We start from the raw sequence: 17,749 nt of genomic DNA on the forward strand, positions 1-17,749 counted from the left end.
GGGAAACAGAGATGGGATGTGAAGTAAAAGGGCTTCTTTGGTTTTATGGACACTACTTTTCCAGGCGAACTGACCAGTGTGGTCCAGCCTGGTTAAGAGCTTGGACTTCTTTAGTTTAGCAAGTTTTAATGTCTCTGGGCTTCAATTTCCTCAAATATAAAATGAGGATTCTGTGATTAAATATCATTTAATTCAACTAATTAGAAAGCATTATTGTTAGCCCTCTATATCTGTGGGTTCGACAGCCTCAGATTCAACCAACCTTGAATCAATATTTAAAAATAAGTTTGCTGGGGATATAGCTCAGTTGGTAGGGTGTTTGCCTGGCATGCACAAGGCCCTGGGTTCAATCCCCAGCCCCACAAAAAAAAAAAAAAAAAAAAAAAAAAAACTGAATCCATCTGCACTGAACATGTACAAATTTCTTGTCACCATTCCCTAAATAATGCAGCATAACAACTATTTTTTAATATTTACTTTTTAGTTATAGGTGGACACAATATCTTTATTTTATTTTTATGTGGTGCTGAGGATCAAATCCAATGTTTCACATATGGTAGGCGAGCGCTCTACCTCTGAACCACAACCCAGCCCCAGCATAACAACTATTTACACAGAGTTTTCATTTGATTAGGTTATTATAAGTCATCTACAGATGATTTAAAGTATGCAGGACGATGTGTATAGGTTATATGCAAATATGACACCATATTTCATGTAAGGGACTTGAACATTCTCCATTCTGGAATCTGCAGGGGTCCTGGAACCCATCCCCCTCTGATGAGGAGGGACTATTATACACAGTGGCCAACACCAGTAAGCCTTCAACAATTGCTGGCTATTATTATTGTATACTTGACATTGCAAAAAAAAAAAAAAAAAGTTACTGAACTTGTACCTTTCCTTGGCTCTTGACTTATTTACTTGCTTCCTGACCGCCACCCTATTAGAATGTGCAGCACTTGAGGGCAGGTTTTTAAAGTTTCTTTTAATTGTTTTTTCCTCCTGTTGATGAAAATAATATATTCTTAAAGAGGGAGAAGGGGGAATCTAAGAATCTGCCTTAATCTCAGCTCCCAAAGGTAATCATGGTAGACAGTGGATTTTATAGATTTCTCTAGAATCATGGTTGGGTTAATGCTGAGACCCTTTTTCCTGTAAAGAACTAAGTAATAAATATTTTTGGATTTGTGGTTGTATGTTTTTGCAACCATTTGACTTTCACCTTAAAGCAGGAAAGTAATGTTAAAAAGAAATTATTCACCATATTTGTTAGAGATAGGAAGGGGGCTATATTGCCATAGTTATAGGGACCACTGCATGGGGTTTTGCAGTGGGGGAGAGAGATGAGGTTTGACTCCAATGGGGACAAGTGGGGATTTAAAACCAAGGAGCAGATGGGGGTCAGTGGATGAAAAATTATCAAGAGGAAAACACTGGGAGTAAGGGGGAGTCTTGCTGGACTAATCCAGTGGAATTCTTGCTGAAGTTAGGTGAGGTTGATAGGATATCGAGGGCGAGGAATTTTCAGTAAACCAATTCAGTAGGATTCTTTCTCAAATTGGATTCTACAGGGACAGAGAGGTAAACCCAAGGTCGGCCCAGTGGAGCAGAGAACTCAGAAAAGATGACTCAGGCTTGGTCAAAGGAGAAAGTTTTTGTCAGTAGCCACAGATGATACCTAAACAAATGTTCAGGGCTGTGTTCCAATTACACAATGTACAAAAACATAATTCAGCTTGATGTGGCCCTGCCAGCCCCTCCCCTAGGATGCAATTGTCCAACAGAAGCACTTGTGAGCCACAGATTTTACATTGTCTTATTGTCACACGAAAACCAAAAAGCTTTAAGGTGACATTCATTTCAACATATATTATCAAACTCCATATATCCAAAATATTGTTTCACATATACTCAAAAGTAAATTTTTGAAATATTTTACATTCCTGTATTTGTAGTGAGTCTTCAAAATCTGCTGTGTATTTTAAACATGTAGCATACTTCAGTGCAGACAAGCCACATTTCAGTAGCTACCTGTTGTACGGCTCAGCTACAGAATCTAGATGGTCTCTCTCTATAAAGTTACGTATATTTTTAAAAATCAGTCAGGGTTGGTGGCACTCACGTGTGATCCCAGCAATTCAAAAGGCTGCGGAGGGGGGCGGTGGTGGGGTGGGGTGTCACAAGTTCTAGGTCAGCCTTAGCAATTTAACGAGACCCTAAGCAACTTAGTGACATCCTGCTCAAAATAAAAAATAACAAGAGTTGGGGATGTGATTCAGTGACAAAGTGCCCCTGGGTTCAATGCCTAGTATCAAAAAGAAGAAAAAAGTATTATAATTTACATCTTTTCACTAAATAATCTTTCTTGGAGATATTTCCCTAACATTGCATAAAGATCAACCTTTTTTGAAAATCAGAATTTTATTATTTTTTAAATTTTGTTTAGTTATTCATGGGCACAATATCTTTATTTTGTTTATTTATTTTTATGTGGTGCTAAGGATCGAACCCAGTGCCTCACATTTGTGAGGCAAGCGCTCTGCCACTGAGCCACAACCTCAGCCCCAGAATTTTATTATTTAGGTTTATCACAATCTATTTCATGTGCTCACTATTGGTAGACATCTCTAGCCCTAATTTTGTTATTTAACATACTGCAGGGATTGCGGTTTTACCTATAAATTTTGGTACCTGTGGAAGTATATCTTTAGAATAAATTCTTGTAAGTTGAATTTGGTGGGTCAAAGTTCCTAAGGTTATAATCACATTTAGCTTTTGGATAACTATTGCCAAGCTGGGATTCGGTCTTATTTCTCTGTATCTCCAGCATGTTGGCAATCAATGGGTGTTCAATGATGGATAGATAACAATCTTCCAACATAAGGGATGTGGTGTAAGAGAGAAAAGTAAATAAAATGGAGTGAGATGGGAACAGTTAATGCCACATTAAGGAGGCACCAATTAAACTGCAGGCTGTACACTGAAAGGTGCCTCTCTCTGACATTTGGTTAAGCTCCTCTGAGCTCAATCCAATTCCTGAGCCTTTCAAAAAGCCTCCAGGCCTTGGGTCTCAGCCTGTGGCATTCTGTGTCTCACAGGGGAACTCTTAAAGGCCAAGGTGACTCTCGGTCTCCCTGTTGTGAGCAGAGCAGAGTTTCTGGTCAAGAGGGAAGGGGGTAGTTTATCATTTTGCCAGCTCTCAGGGGCACTGGGTAAAGCCCTGCTCTGCTAAATCCCACAATAAGGGGAGTCATGTCCCAAGAGTTCTCTGACACTGGCCACTGCCTTCTAGATTGAGGGACAGCATCCTCCCCCATTATGACTATGGCAAGTGAGGTTCCACTCTCCAATGGCCAACACCTGGACAGAAAACCCACCTTGAAACCCTGAATTTATCTTGAGATCTTCTCCCTCCCTCCACCTATTGAGATGGTCCCCTGGCACCTCTGGCCACATTCGTGGCCGAGCCTCTTGCTGACAAGCCACAGCAAGAGCCCCTGGCTGGACTCCGACCCACCAGCTTCCCTCATACTTTTCCAGTTCATTCACCTTCCTCCTCACCCCAAACACAATCCCCAAACCCGACTTTTCTGTCACATCTCAGGAAGGCAGAGTCTGGCTTCCTTATCTCCCCAGGAGACTGCCACCATGCTTAGCACTTACTAATGCCAGTGAAATAAAAGAACACAACAATCACAGGACTTTATAGTTTGCTCTCCAACTCGTGTCACCTGGAGTAATTCACTGGACAACTATTTATCAAATGCCAATAGTATATCTGGCACTGTATCCCTGACTTCATGGATCCTTTACTGCCCACGTCTAAGTTTCTTTCCCTGGATAACATTTTTTCCAAGCTCCTCCCAAACACCCATTGATCATTCTGCCCTTTCTTTTGTTTTTTCAAATCAAATATATATTGGAGCACTTATTAGGTGCTAGCAGTATACTAAACATACATGTGTTAATTTAATCCTTATAAGAGTCCTCCAATGAATAATATGGCCCTGTTTAAAAATGAAATTAAGTAATCTCCTAGATGCAAATAGGCCCACTGGGAAGTGGGATGTGCATTTCTCCCTGGCCTGCAGCACCCTGTCCACCTGGGGCCCCACTACTTCGCCAGGAACCATTTGGCCCTTTACAAGTGGGGGCATGGCAGACCAGGGAAACAGAGTTCTTCAGGAAATCTGTGTGTGTGTGTGTGTGTGTGTGTGTGTGCGTGTGCGTGCGCGTGCGTGTGCACAGGCATGCTGTTCCATTGGACTGGGAAACTAGCAACAAGGATACTGAGAGAGAAGACTGGAAGAGACAAGAAGTAACTCCTTGGGGAGGTCCTTGAGTTGCTGTTCTCTCTGTCCTACACCTTACTCCTCAGCACCTTTTACTGTGACTTCTTATGCCACACTTCCTGTCTTGACAGTCAGCCTGCTTTACATGTGTTATGGTTTGGATGCCAGGTGTCCCCCAAAAGCTCACATGTGAGACAATGCAAGAAAGTTCAGAGGAGAAATGATTGGGTTGTAAGTGTCTTCACCCAGTGAATTACTCCCCTGATAGAGATTACTGAGTGGTAAATGAAATGGTAGGGTGTGGCTGAAGGAGGAGGGAACTGGGAGGTGGCTTTGGGATATATACTTGTATCTGGCCAGTGGTGACCTCTCTCTCTGCTTCCTGATCATCATGTGAGCTGCTTCCCTCTGCCACACTCTTCCACCCTGACGGCAAGCTGACTGAAACAACACGTGCTGCTGAACGGGAGTTCTCTGAAGGGCTGGGATGTGAAGCAGCTTGTCCTACCTTCCTTGGTTGGTAGAGGGCAAGACGAGAATCCAAGCTTACTTTTCAGGTTGCGTTTATTTTTTGAAACAAAATGCAAGTGAATGTCCCCCAATTCAACTTTCAGAAAGGAGCAAGACAGCGCTAGCTACTCCTCAGGCCTTGGCCTTGTAGTCACATCCAGAATCTCGGCTTCCCTTCTATTTCTGTGCTTCTCCCAGTTGCCCAATCGTCTCCTTCCCAAGATTGTGGTTTTGTGAACAAGGAACAAAAACAATAGTAAAGCACTTTGATAAAATACGAGCTAATAGATCCAGACAAAATTATTACAATCAGAGCCATAAACACCCCACTAGCCAGGAAGGGACAAATCTGTAAAATAAAGACACTCACATTCTCCTCTCCTCCTCTCCTCTTTCTAAAATTCTAGTTTGTATGATGTGTTTTCAGCCTTAACGATGTTTAAAATCTTGCCAGAGGCAGGGACACAGAGGGAAAGGGTTCCTGCCCATAAACAAAGGGATCGTTCCAGGAGAAGGGCTTAGAATTTTAAGGCTGATTGGAATTTTAAACATATTGGAATTGTTCAGCAGGAAAATCTAACACTCTGGAACCAACAATTCTAACATTAGGTCACTGGGGGCAGCTCAGCCTTCCTGCAATGCCTTAAAAATGTTTCCTCAGCCTCTTTTCTCCCCAGCTTGAAGCTTCAAGAACAACGGTTCCCTCCTCCATCAACATTCAGTGGACACCATTACTGTTGACAGGGAACGCGAAGAGACACAAGTGAAAGCCCAGGTCCCCTGACCTCCCGCTGGTCATGGAGCAGGAGGAACTAGGGGCCAATGTAGATGATGACCAATGACCTGCCCAGGCTCTTCATCAGCCCCTGCCGAGCCACCTTTGGCTGGGGGTCCAAGGCTGAAGTCTCACTCTACAACTGCCAAAGGGCACGCTGCCCCTCGGTCCACCTTCACACCTGCACCCCAGTTCATCCTGCCTGAGCACTTAGATATATCATGGGCCTGTGAAACCTGGCTTGGGTTTCCTGCCGTCTGGGTTATGGAGGAAGAAGGAGTAGGCGCAAAAGGCAGGGAATTCACCCCGATCAACGGTGGGCTAAGAACTGAAGAGAACTTCTTGGATCTAGACAAGCTGCTCATTCATTCCTTCTCAGCCAGGTCCATGAAGCCCCAGCGAGCATCCTCTTCCTCACTTTTCCCTGATGGGGGTGTGGTATGTGTCCCCAACTCAAAGCCAGGGCAAGACAGCTGACAACAAGCCACCCCCCCCCCTTTTTAATATTTAATTTCTAGTTGTAGTTGGACGCATTACCTTTATTTTATTTATTTATTTTTATGTGGCGCTGAGGATCGGACCCAGGGCCTCACATATGCTAGGTGAGCGCCCTACCACTGAGCCACAACCCCAGCCCCCAAGCCACCTCATTTTTGGCATGTCTCCTTCCTTCCATCTCTTTAGCAACATTGCTCTTGTACAGATGAGGGAACTGGGGCCCAGAGTGATTGACTTACACAAAGAGCTGGTTTCCAGGACAGCCCAGGCTCGGGCAAGGTCTTCCAAGTCACAATTTCTGGGACCTTCTCAATCTAAAATGCTACCTCCCAGCTTGTATCCCCCCCACCTCTCCAATTCTCTTTGCCTTCACTTTATTTTGACACTGGATTATGAGGCCCTGAGTAAAAGTGAGAATAATTAAAGCAGTCACTTTAATCCAGCAATTCTACTTCTAGATCTTTATCTTAGAGAGAAAAGCTGTGGTCTCAAGAAGAGTTAGGTGTCAGGTTTTTTTTTTTTTTTCATCTTGACTGATAATAATTAAAGACTGAAAACAGCCTGATGCGTTGTAACAGGGGATACACAAACTGGGAGGTCCTTGCAATGTCTGACCACTCATCAATAAAAAGGCACAAACTACTGATACGTGTATTAGCATGGGTGAATCTTCCAAACACTGTGCCAAGTGAGAGAAGCCAGAGATCAGAGCATTCATTATGAATCTGTTGCCTAAGTTTTATAACATACAGGGGGAAAAGCAGAAATGAGTTTAGTGTTTCCCTGCAGAGCTAGAAGGATAGGGAAACAGAAGAGGTATAGGAAGATGCTGGGGGCTAATTGGAAGGGGCATGAGGGAACTTTTTGAAGTTCTATATTGTGAAAATATTCCTTTCTTTTCTTTTTAAATTAATTAATGTTTTAATTAGGCATCTATGACAGCAGAATGCATTTTGATTCGTTGGGCAGAATTGCAGCACAACTTTGCATGATGGAGTGTCACACCATATGTGCAGTCATACATGAACCTAGGGTAATGATGTCCTTCTCATTCCACCATCTTTCCTGCCCCCATGCACCCTCTCTACTCTCCCTCAATGTTCCTTTCTTGATGGGAGTGGGGGTTACATGGATGGATGCCTATTTTAGAACTGATCAAACTAGCTGAGCAGGGCGGCACATCCCTGTAATCCCAGAAGCTTAGGAGATTGAGGCAGGAGGATCGAGAGTTCAAAGCTAGCCTTAGCAATTTAGCTAGGCCCTAAGCAACTCAGCGAGACCCTGCCTCTGAATAAAATACAAAAAAAGTGCTGGAGATGTGGCTCAGTGGTTAAGCACCCCTGGGTTCAATCCTCAGTACAAAACAAAAACAAAAAACTGATCAAACTGTGCACTTAAGATCTGTGCACCTCAATCTAGTCATGTCTGAATTTCAAAGATAAAAATAAAAATAGTACATGACTTGCAAAATTATAAGAAATAAAGAAATAAGCAACATTTATTACTTTCCTGTATCCAAATTTCACATTGGAGTTAACTGCTGTCCCTCGTTTCATTCCATAACCTTCTGGAGACCCTTTCTAGGTAGATATGGATGACTTCCCCTCAGAACTTTCCTGAACATTGTGCTGTTACCTGCTCTGTGGCGGCACATAGTGCTAAAGGAAGGCGTCTTTGTGCCACGAGGCATGAGATTAAAAACAGCCATTTCTGAGCCTCAATAATTTCCTGCTCTTTTGTTAATTATTAATTGTTTTTCCATGTTGGAGCACTTCGGATGATTTTGTGGGTGCCACTCATGGGTAAAGAATGTTTTGGTGACATCATATTTTCCTCACTGCTCTACTTTTAAGACAGTCCCCACTCCCACCTCATCCAGGTTCCCATCCCCTTTTCCCTGCGTCTCTTTTCCTGACCCCTCCGGTGGTGCTCATTAAATTCCACCTGCCTCTTCTTCACTTCCACTGTGCAAACTTGGGTGTGGGGGACGCGCTGATCCCTCAGAGGCTAGGTCAGCGGTACCCCAAGAACGAGGACCCCTCCTGAAGGCCTGAACACCCACTGACATTCCTCCTTTTGAAATCTATGGAACAGGAAAGTACACGGGAAAAGAAAAACGGCTTTTAATTTAACTGCAGTGTCTGAAAACGAACTTGCATTTTATTAACTTCAACAGTTCTGCATATATTAAAATATTATTAAAATAATAACAGCAGCTACTGTTTATTGTGTGCTTACTTATGTGCTGGTATTTTGCTAAGTGCTCTCTAGGCCTTATCGACACTTTGCCACACAACACCACAGGAAGGATTCCATTTTTATGCATACTGTATAGATGAGGAAACTGAGGCACAGAGAAGTTAAGCCACTTGCCCAAGCTCACACTGATCAGCAGTGGAGGCTCAAGAATTCAGACTGACAGGCAGGAAGGCCTTAATGCCTCTCAAACTTGCCTCTTTTCTTTACTTTGTGAACAATGCCTGGCACACCTATGAGTTCTCCAGCCCCTGGCTTAAACTCAAGGTCCTCCTGGGAATCTAAGAACACTGGGAGGAGCCACAGGCCATTTGGGGAGCACAGCTTAGAGCTGGGCCTCAACCCGTTGGCACAGGACCCTACTCAATTCGGCAGTTCTTTGCGTGTCTGTCAAACCATGGAGCTCTCAGGGTGGTGCCTGCTTTGCCTCTGCCCAGTTGGCTTGTCAAGTACTCCCAGAGGCTGGAGGGGTTAACGGTTGAGAACCTGTTTGCAGACCATTAGAAACAATAATCACCTGGCCAGTAACCTGATCTACCTCCAAAGAAAGGTCTGGATTTGAGCAAACAGTGTAAGTGGCCTCTGTGTTCAGTGCAGGGGTGGAGTGGGCTGCCTAACTCGCATTTCTTCTGGAACAGTTGGAATCCGTGTGGGGACCAAGCCAGGCCCACGGGCCAATTCCTGGGCCTGGGAGAGCTCACATCCTTCTGGCTTCTTCTGCCCCTGGAATTCTGAAGATGGCTCCCTGTAGGTAGTGGCTGCTACTTTCCTGCCCCGGCTGGGGAGCCCGTGAAGAGCCTTTGTTCTCCACTTGACCGAGTGCCTTGGAGGGAGCTTCGCGATGTGCGCAGGCTCAGGCTGGGCTTGGATCCTCAGCAGGCAGCAGTATTGCTCTTGTGCTTCCATTTCACAGAGGAGGAAGAGGAGACTCTGAGACAGCAGTGTGCAGGATCCAGAGCCAGTTGTTACACTGGCAGGGTGGCAGCCTGAGGGGAGGAGAAGGACCCACATTTTCTTGGAGCCTTGACATGAACTTATCCTTTTGAGGATGATATTTTAAATAGCATATGGAATTATAATTCAAATCTTCTAGAGGTTTTCCCTCTTCTACCACTTTGTGGATCATTTTAAATATGAAGAGGCGGGGGGGGGGAGGGGCTCTCTCTTCTGTGATTTGCAGGGACAGTCCTGATCCTTGGTCATTAGGTTTGCTGTGGGGTTGACTGACCCAGGTGCTCTCACCTTTGAAATTGTCTCCATGCATTGTACTGTTCCCTGTTATCAGTCACAGGAGTTCTCTGTGTGTGTATGTTGTGGGGTGGCGGTCGGGGGGGGGACGTGGGACAATGTACCTCCAAAAATGGAATTTTCTCTCTCTGTTTCTGCTTCACTTAGTGTTGAACAAGCCAGCATCCGATGACCTTCTGCTAGTATCATGTCTGGGGCTGTGATCCTGACTGCACAGGACCTGTGCAGAACTGTAACTCACCTTAATAGGAATCTTCTGAAAACGTTGGAGGAAAGGAATGTAAACTGGTCTTATTGCCCTTGGTAACCATAATAGAAGTATTTGACCCCAACAGGTATTTCCCCCCCAGGTGTGGAAGGCTTTTTGTTTTCTCATTTCACAGGTAGGACCAAATATAGCTGCAGCAGGGAGAGTTCCAGATGTGGTTGTCTGTATGTGTGTGGAAAGAAGTTGCTGGTGTCACTCGGGGAAGTCAGAAAAGATTGTTTTCCTTTCCACAGTCAAACTTTCTTCTTAAGAGGTACTCAAAGGCTTCTCATTGCAAAAAAAAAAAAAAAAAAGTCTTTCTGAAGCAACAAGTTTGTGAGCTTACATGCTTCTCAGCTCATGACAAGGATCAGTAACACTATGGGAGATTGTGCAGTCCAATATGGGAACCACCAGCCACATGAGCCTATGTGCATTTAGAGTCAGTAATGATGTTTAGTTAGTTATGATGAACTGCATATATGATGGTGGTCCCGTGAGATCTTATCACCGACTGATGTCATAGCTGTCTCAGTTTGTGTAAATACACCGTATGATTTCACACAATGATGAAATTGCCTAACTACGCATTTCTCATAGCATATCTCCATCAGGAAGCAATGCGTTACTTATAATTAAAATGAAATCAAATTAAATCTTCAGTTCCTCAGTTGCTTTGGTTATATTTCAAGGGCTCAATAGCATACATGAATAGTGGCTACCATGCTGGACAGAGCAGCTACAGGACATTTCCATCATTCCAGGACATTCTATTGGATGGTGTTACTCTAAGACAAACCTCATAACAGAAGTTGCCTAATTGGTCCCAGACAGTGGGGAGCTGCTCCACGGCCTGAGGGCCCTGGGTAAGGTTAGAGTGAGGATATAGTCCTATAAATCTGTACAGATGCACAGGTGAAGTCACTGGAGTGAAAGCTGAATTCATTAAGTCCCAAGTTTTCAATGCTATTATAAGATGACATATGATGACACTTTAATAAATATTTATTTCTTAAATATTCCACTTGGTTCAATGTCACTTGAGTAAAATCTAGACACCCTGGTACTGTGGAAGATACAAATTATACCCCTTTGGGATTCCTAATCTCTAAATTGAGGCAGGAAATTAATAAGAATAAGTTATAATAAGCTCAAAAGTGGACATTTGCCAAGGGGCAATAAATCATTTGGGGAGGAGATCAGTGAAGATTCTCAAAGAAAGATATATAGGCAAAGATTTGAAGGGTGACTAGATTTAGAGGGGATTACAAAAAGCTTTGGAAAACGGAAGGGTGTTTGGTGAGGAGGAATACGAAGTGGGAAGTTGAGGGTCGCAGGACTGGCCACCATATTTGTGGGACATCTTAGTCTGCTTTGTGACCACAAACTGAGCGATATATAAAGAAAACAATGATTTTTCATAGTCCTGGTGGCTGAGAAGTCCAGTATCCAGGGGTTGGTGTCTGGCGAGGATCTTCTGGCTGTGTCACCCTGTGGTAGGTAGGAGGCAGAGTTTGAGCTCGCAGCCTTGAGCCCTTCTATAGCCAGCATGAGTACATTTATGAGGGGAGAGCACTCACGGCCTCTTGGGGTCTCAAAGGTGCCACCTCTGTTGAATTGGAGATGAAGTTTATAGCACAGGCTTCCAGGGAAATGCATGCAAACCACAGGCAAAGCTGGTGTAAAATGAAAATGCAGGGACCTTTGGTCCAAAATTATTCAGAATTTCAAGCTGGCAGCAGGTAGGCATTAAAGCCAGCAGGTGCCCAGGTTGTGTGTCCACAAAGCAAGCCATCCCAGTGGCAGGAGAAGTTAAAGAGAAAGTAGGACCATATTATCAAATGCTTTCTAGTGACAGTTTGGAGCTTGAAATTTGTCCTGACAAGATATTTTTAAGCTGAGATGAGGCAAGATGAGGCTGCATGAACCAAGCCACGCTCCCAGCTGAAGGAAGTCTGGTGAAGAAGTGTCCAAGTGGTCTAGAGGAAGCTGGTGGGGGAAGAGCACAGCAGTGGGCGGCGAGGAACTGGGGCCTTAAAAGCTCTGGGGGTGGGGAACTTGATGAGGGGACCCTGATGGCGCGGCACGTGACCAGGCCACCCTCCACGGATATCTCTTGTGCCTCCCTCTTTGTGGGTTCTGGAGTCTTTGGGCTTCCGTTATCTCACCCTCAGCAAAAGGCTGAGGGTGGAGGTAAAGCACGAGTGGCTCATGGGCCTGCCACGTGCCCCTGGCCAAGAACTCTTTTGGGAATTCCCTTACTCTGTTTCTACAGAGGCAGCTGTTTTCTCTGACCCAAATCTAGAGGGAGCCCAATAAATCCCCACTTCACCCTACCTAGCAATACAGTATTTATCTATTTTTTTTTTTTTGGTATTAGGAATTGAACGGAGGGGCACTTGACCACTGAACCACATCCCCAGCCCTATTCTGTATTTTATTTAGAGACAGGGTCTCACTGAGTTGCTTACTTTTGCTGAGGCTGGCTTTGAACTGGTGATCCTCCTGCCTCAGTCTCCCGAGCTGATGGGATTACAGGCATGCGCCAGCGCACCGGGCCCACATTACAGCATTTGGAGGCAGCAAAATCATCCTTGGTTTCATGACAACCCCCTTCAGATTTGCATTTCCTGACTTGGGGACTTGTGATGTTCCATGAGCCATTATCAGAGGGCTGAATGAGGATGTGCCTTTCTGGGGGGCATTGATGGCTGTGGAGCCAGTAAGTGACAAGACAGTCATCAAGAGCCCAGGACAATTCTATATATAGCAGGAAAGAATAGAAAAGAACCAAACTGTGCGGTACCTCCAGTAGCAGCCGGCGGTGCTCAGTGCCAGGGCCCCTCCCATTGACAGAAGTCTCCGATCCTCACCTCAACACCTCAAGATGAGTGCAATGACTCACCTTTTACATACAAGTAACTGAGGCTCACCTGCCAAGAGGGACCTTCCCACTGTCACCTGTTGGTGGGATGTGTGTTAGGACTTGTCTTTACATCCAGGGTGGTCCCCTCCCTGACTTTCCCTCCCAGTAAATTCTGATGCTCTTGTATCTAATGATGGGGGAGATTTTTTTTAACCCTTCCATGAGCAGATATTTCCAAATAGCTTATTCATAAAAAAGGGGGTGGGTGGGGGAAGCATCAGTTCTTCGGAAAGAGAGGCAGATTTGAAGGGAAATGAAAACACAAGTCACAGAGTGAGGTAGGTACAAGTCATGGCTTGGCCACATGGAGCTAGGTTGCTCCAAACATTTAGCTATTTTCTTATGGTATATCAGACTCCAGGCCACTAATTACTGTTTTTTTTTTTTTTTTTTAAAAAAAACAGCAACACATGAACATCCTTGTTTTGTAAGGGAGACTTGTTGAGGTAACTCTGAACTTTCTAGAAATTAGGAGATGTGATGGGGGCAGGTGGGAGGATAATAGTGAGGATGAACTTGGGTGTCCACTGAATGAGCCCATCTTTGGGGTGGCCACTTTGCCCTTCTGAACATCCCTTGCTCTGTGCTCTAACAAGCAGGAACATGTCTGGTTGCTTTAGGGATAGGTGAGGAGGAAGAGGGAGGAAGAAGACCAGGAGGTGATGTCACCAACACACAGGTACAGGGGACAGTTGCACTCAGATGCAAAGGCTGCCTCCTCAGGTGGATCGCTCTTTAAACTGGGATATTAATTTTACAAGTAGGAAAGACTCTCCTAGATATAGAAATTTTGCTGACAGAGGGAAAAAAAAAAAAAAAAAAAGCAAACAGACCCACAGCCCGTGGGCTCTGGATGAAAGACCTGGGCCTCCCTCTGGGGGCATCTTCCAGGCTGCAAAAAGGGCTAGGCTGCTCGAAAGGTACTTGAGACCAATAAAACAGTGACTCCAAAACGCACCCATATGTCACATTCTTACAGGAAAATACCGTCTATAATTAGTTACAAGCTTTAGAGAATAAAATCCAATTTACCTGTCAAAGAGAAAGGCTGAATTGCCCCCACCCCAGACGGCTGGGAGAATGTGGCTCCGCAGGTCCCTTACTTTCTCCCCAGCCCCTACCTTTCTCCTCCCATCCTCTTTATTGGAGAAGACTGGAAAAAAAAAAAAGTATAAAAAGTTGGAAAGATCTTCTAAAGACACACAGTGTTCCAAGCACAATCAGGCCACTAATTACTGTTAAGCTTGAGTCCTTTTTGTGTTCTGAGGGGGAGACTTCAGTGTGTAGCCACCACTTGGGTCTTTTCATGAGTCGGAGCCAACCCCTGAATAGCAGATTTTTTCTTTCCCCCTTTCAACGTTTGGTTGCCACAGTCTTTCTTCTCCTTCATCTTTGTCTTCACTTTCTCCTTTTTTTCTTTCTTTTTTCTTTTCTCTCTCTGTGTGTATATATGTCCCCCCCCCACCACCACCACTAATTTTTTTTTCTGGGTGCTTTTTACTTCTCTTCTGGTGTTGTGTTTTAAGTCTCTAAATGAAACTTGACTGCCCCCATGGCCGGTTGGAGAAGCACAAAGGCCTCCCGTTCCACTGGCTACAGTAACGCCATTGTGTGTCCTAACAATGCACTAATTGGCGGTGACAATTGTGGAGTTGGGGAGGAAGAAGGGGGCCCACTCTTTTCCAATCAGGGAGCCATGGAAATAAAAGGAGAGGAGGAGGAGGAGGAGGTGGTGGAGGACAGGAGGCCCAGGTTCCTGGTGGAGGGGGGTGTGGAGGCACAGAGGGGGCCCAGCACTCTGGTTTGTGCTGGGCTTTCTAAATTAATAATAATAAAAAAAAATCCAAGGAGAAAAGAATTATTTTTGGAAAAATATAGACTGTGCTGCAGTTGGTTCAGGTCCCTGGTGGTGGTGGGATGGGAAGGAGGTGAAGGTGAGGTGTGGGTGATGGCCCTTCTTGGGGAAGGGAAACAGGTAGAGCCCATTTCCCTGACCAGGACTCCAAGACTCCTGGGTTTCTGCCACCAAATGGAACGATGGAAGAGGCTGGTGAGAAAAGGCTCAGAGCAAAACTCTCCACAGAACAGGGAACTGAAAGCTGAGTGTTTGAGACTGGTCTGTGGTGGTGTCTCTATTTCAACCACATTTCTGGGCTGTGAGAGCCAGAAAGAGGAGAGGTTTAGCTATTTTCTTATGGTATATCAGACTCCAGGGACATCCAGGACATAATATGGAAGGCTATGCTGACCTCTATCCTGTACAATGTGTGTGTGTGTGTGGGGGGGGGGGTTACTTGGGATTGGCCTTATGCATGCTAGGAAAGCACTCTATTGCTGACCTACATCCCTACCCCTTCGCTGACCTATAAAGTGATCCTAAAGAGGAGTCAGGCCCGATGGCAGACGAGAACAAAATCAAAGCCAAATGATGCTTCCAGGGCTCTCGGGCCTGCTGGAGAATGCCCCAGAAATCCACGAAGGTCACCTGGAGCCTAGTGCCACCTTGTTCCAGCCCACGCCCTTCCTTTATACACAATGACTCACCGTGCTAGACCAACCCCAACCGTGCCTTCCTGGGAAGCTTTCTCTGCTCAGGAAGACTAGACACACACCCTCTTTCATAGTCTCCTTGCACCCTGAAATAATAGACCCTGACCTCGATTCCTCCATTCCTGTGCACCGAGCCACTGCTAAGTGTCTTGTATTTTATTTTACTTAATTTTACTTAAATCTCATGACAACCCCATAACTTCTATTACCCTCACAGAAAAGACATATAAGGAAACGGGGCTTCTTAGTCGCAGAGGTTACGTAACTTGACCAAATTCACCGAGCATGAAAGCCAGGAATCTAAGGGCTGGACTGAGAGTTTGTCCTTCCCACCTTCATGAGAGCTGATCTCCCAGCAGCAGTTTACTCTGTACTTCTGGAGGGCAGGCTGTGTCTCTGTGTCTTTGAATCCCCAGAATCTCACAGAGGGTTGGCATATAGGAGGCTCCATAAAGATCTGCTCCCTAAATGAGGGCAGAGAGGGCCAAATTATTGGTAAAGCTCCCTAGCACACAGTAGGTCTCAGATTCAGTATGCACACAATCCCGTGTGTGTGTGTGTGTGTGTGTGTGTGTGTGTGTGTGTGTGTAAGATGATGAAAACACAGATCCCTGGGCCCCGCACCGAGTGTCTTGGATAGTAGCTCTAGGTGAGGCCTGAGAACCTGTATTTCTAACACATTCCTACTAACACTCATACTGCTGTTTCGTGGACCAAAGTTTGAGAATGGTCACTTTGGCTGTGGTCCTGTGTTCACATCATAGCAGGGAACTCCATCTCTTCCATTATCTATGTCTTTCTGTGGCCTGAGATCAACAAAAGGGGAAATTAAAGTTGAAAAATTTGGACCATAATGAAAAATGTTCGTGGGCTCCTCCTGCCTACTTTAGATAACAGTCTTAATCAAATAGTTATTTATGTTGATGGAAAAAAACGATTGATTGAGTACCTAAACATGGTGCAAACAGTGACATTTATAGAAAATATCTGGACAGCTTATTTTACTTGGGAAGATCTACTAGGCAAATCCTCTCTCATAGAATTTTGAGCCTTTTAATTTTATTTCACAAATACTTAATACTCACCCAGGACAAGAACTGAATAAGGGTGTTTGAATCCAATCATCCTTGGGTCGGGGTGACACTGGAGACAGGTCAGGAATGGTGCAATGCTCTTGCTCAGGAGGACAAGGTTGTTGGTTCAGAATGCCTTGGTTCTCAACACGGTGCTAGGGACTAGACAAGAACTCTTGCTTGCTGGTTTCTTTGTCCACTCAACTCTGTAGGATCTCACCCTATTTCTTGAGCAGGTTGTTTCAATGAGTCAGTTATTTAACACTCTCTTTAACATCTTCTTTAGAAGCTGCCTTCCAATATGCTCGCCCAGCTTCCCACAAAATTTAAATTCTTGCTGCCGAGATTCATGTGAGGTCTTACCCTGAAGGAAGGGACTTGGATGGACAGGCAGGACTACCTGAATGAGAAGAGAAGGGATAGTGCCCTCAGAGGAAGAGTGGGGGTGCCTTATCTTTCTTAAGGGGGAAGAGATGCTATGGAGGTATCCTACTCTTTACATATTATCAAGGTTTCAGGAGGAGTTATTTGAATTCTTATTTCTATTTTTCAAAAAAGACCATCTCTTCAAACAAAACAAGAAAAGATGTTCTGAAACAATTAGATACATTTTATTTGGAATTGAGATGATACCAAGGAATGTCCATCGATTTGGCTAGGTTTGGAATGGCCACTTAGCTTTTATTTTGAGACTCTGTCTCAAATAAAAAGGGCTGGGGACGTGGCTCAGGGTTAGAGTACTTGCCTAGCATGCGTGAGGCCTTGGGTTTGATTTTCCTTGATCTTGGCATGGGCTTGAATGTGCTAGAGCAGGAGCTACTTCTGACACCTCGGTAGCGTCTCCCCTAGGCACGGTGACTGCCACCAGCTACTTTCTAGGCTGCCTCACTCCTGGGCAGCAGTAAGAAAGCCATCTTGGGGGTGTGTGTGGGGGGGAGTTGATAACAGTTTAGAATTCAAATTCACTCCCTGCCTGTGCAGTTCGAATTTATTTCTTCTGCAAAAGACTTGAATCTCAGAGCAAAATACCTCTAGCTGGGCTTGGGTGTGTGTAGGGTGATCCTAATGGACAAAAACTCCGTTTTATTTTCATAACAGCATGCACCTTGTGATATCCTGAGCCTGACATTATTAAGAGTGTTACCACAATGCAGCACGGAATCCAAGGCAATTTGGATGTCCTTGGGCCCAGAATTAATATGTGCTTTGTATAGTCTTGTAATTTGGGAGGCAATTTTCCATAACACAGTGAGAGATGTTTCTTTATACATTTGAGATAATTTAGCTCAATGTTCATTTGGAAAAATTACAGTGCTAATAGCAGCTCTTCAGCCTCAGAACAACAGATCATATTGGGAGAGTCTGGACAAA

The 17,749-nt window shown here is 44.7% G+C and overlaps 1 non-coding gene across 1 annotated transcript; it reads left to right on the top strand.

The window, feature by feature from the left end:
* Nucleotides 1-288: 288 nt before the first annotated feature.
* On the top strand, nt 289-365 carry Trnaa-ggc (transfer RNA alanine (anticodon GGC)). The gene has a single exon. It is a non-coding gene; the product is annotated as a tRNA-Ala (tRNA).
* Nucleotides 366-17,749: the final 17,384 nt, after the last annotated feature.

The sequence above is a fragment of the Urocitellus parryii genome, chromosome 1 (assembly GCF_045843805.1).
Source record: "Urocitellus parryii isolate mUroPar1 chromosome 1, mUroPar1.hap1, whole genome shotgun sequence".
NCBI lineage: Eukaryota > Metazoa > Chordata > Mammalia > Rodentia > Sciuridae > Urocitellus > Urocitellus parryii.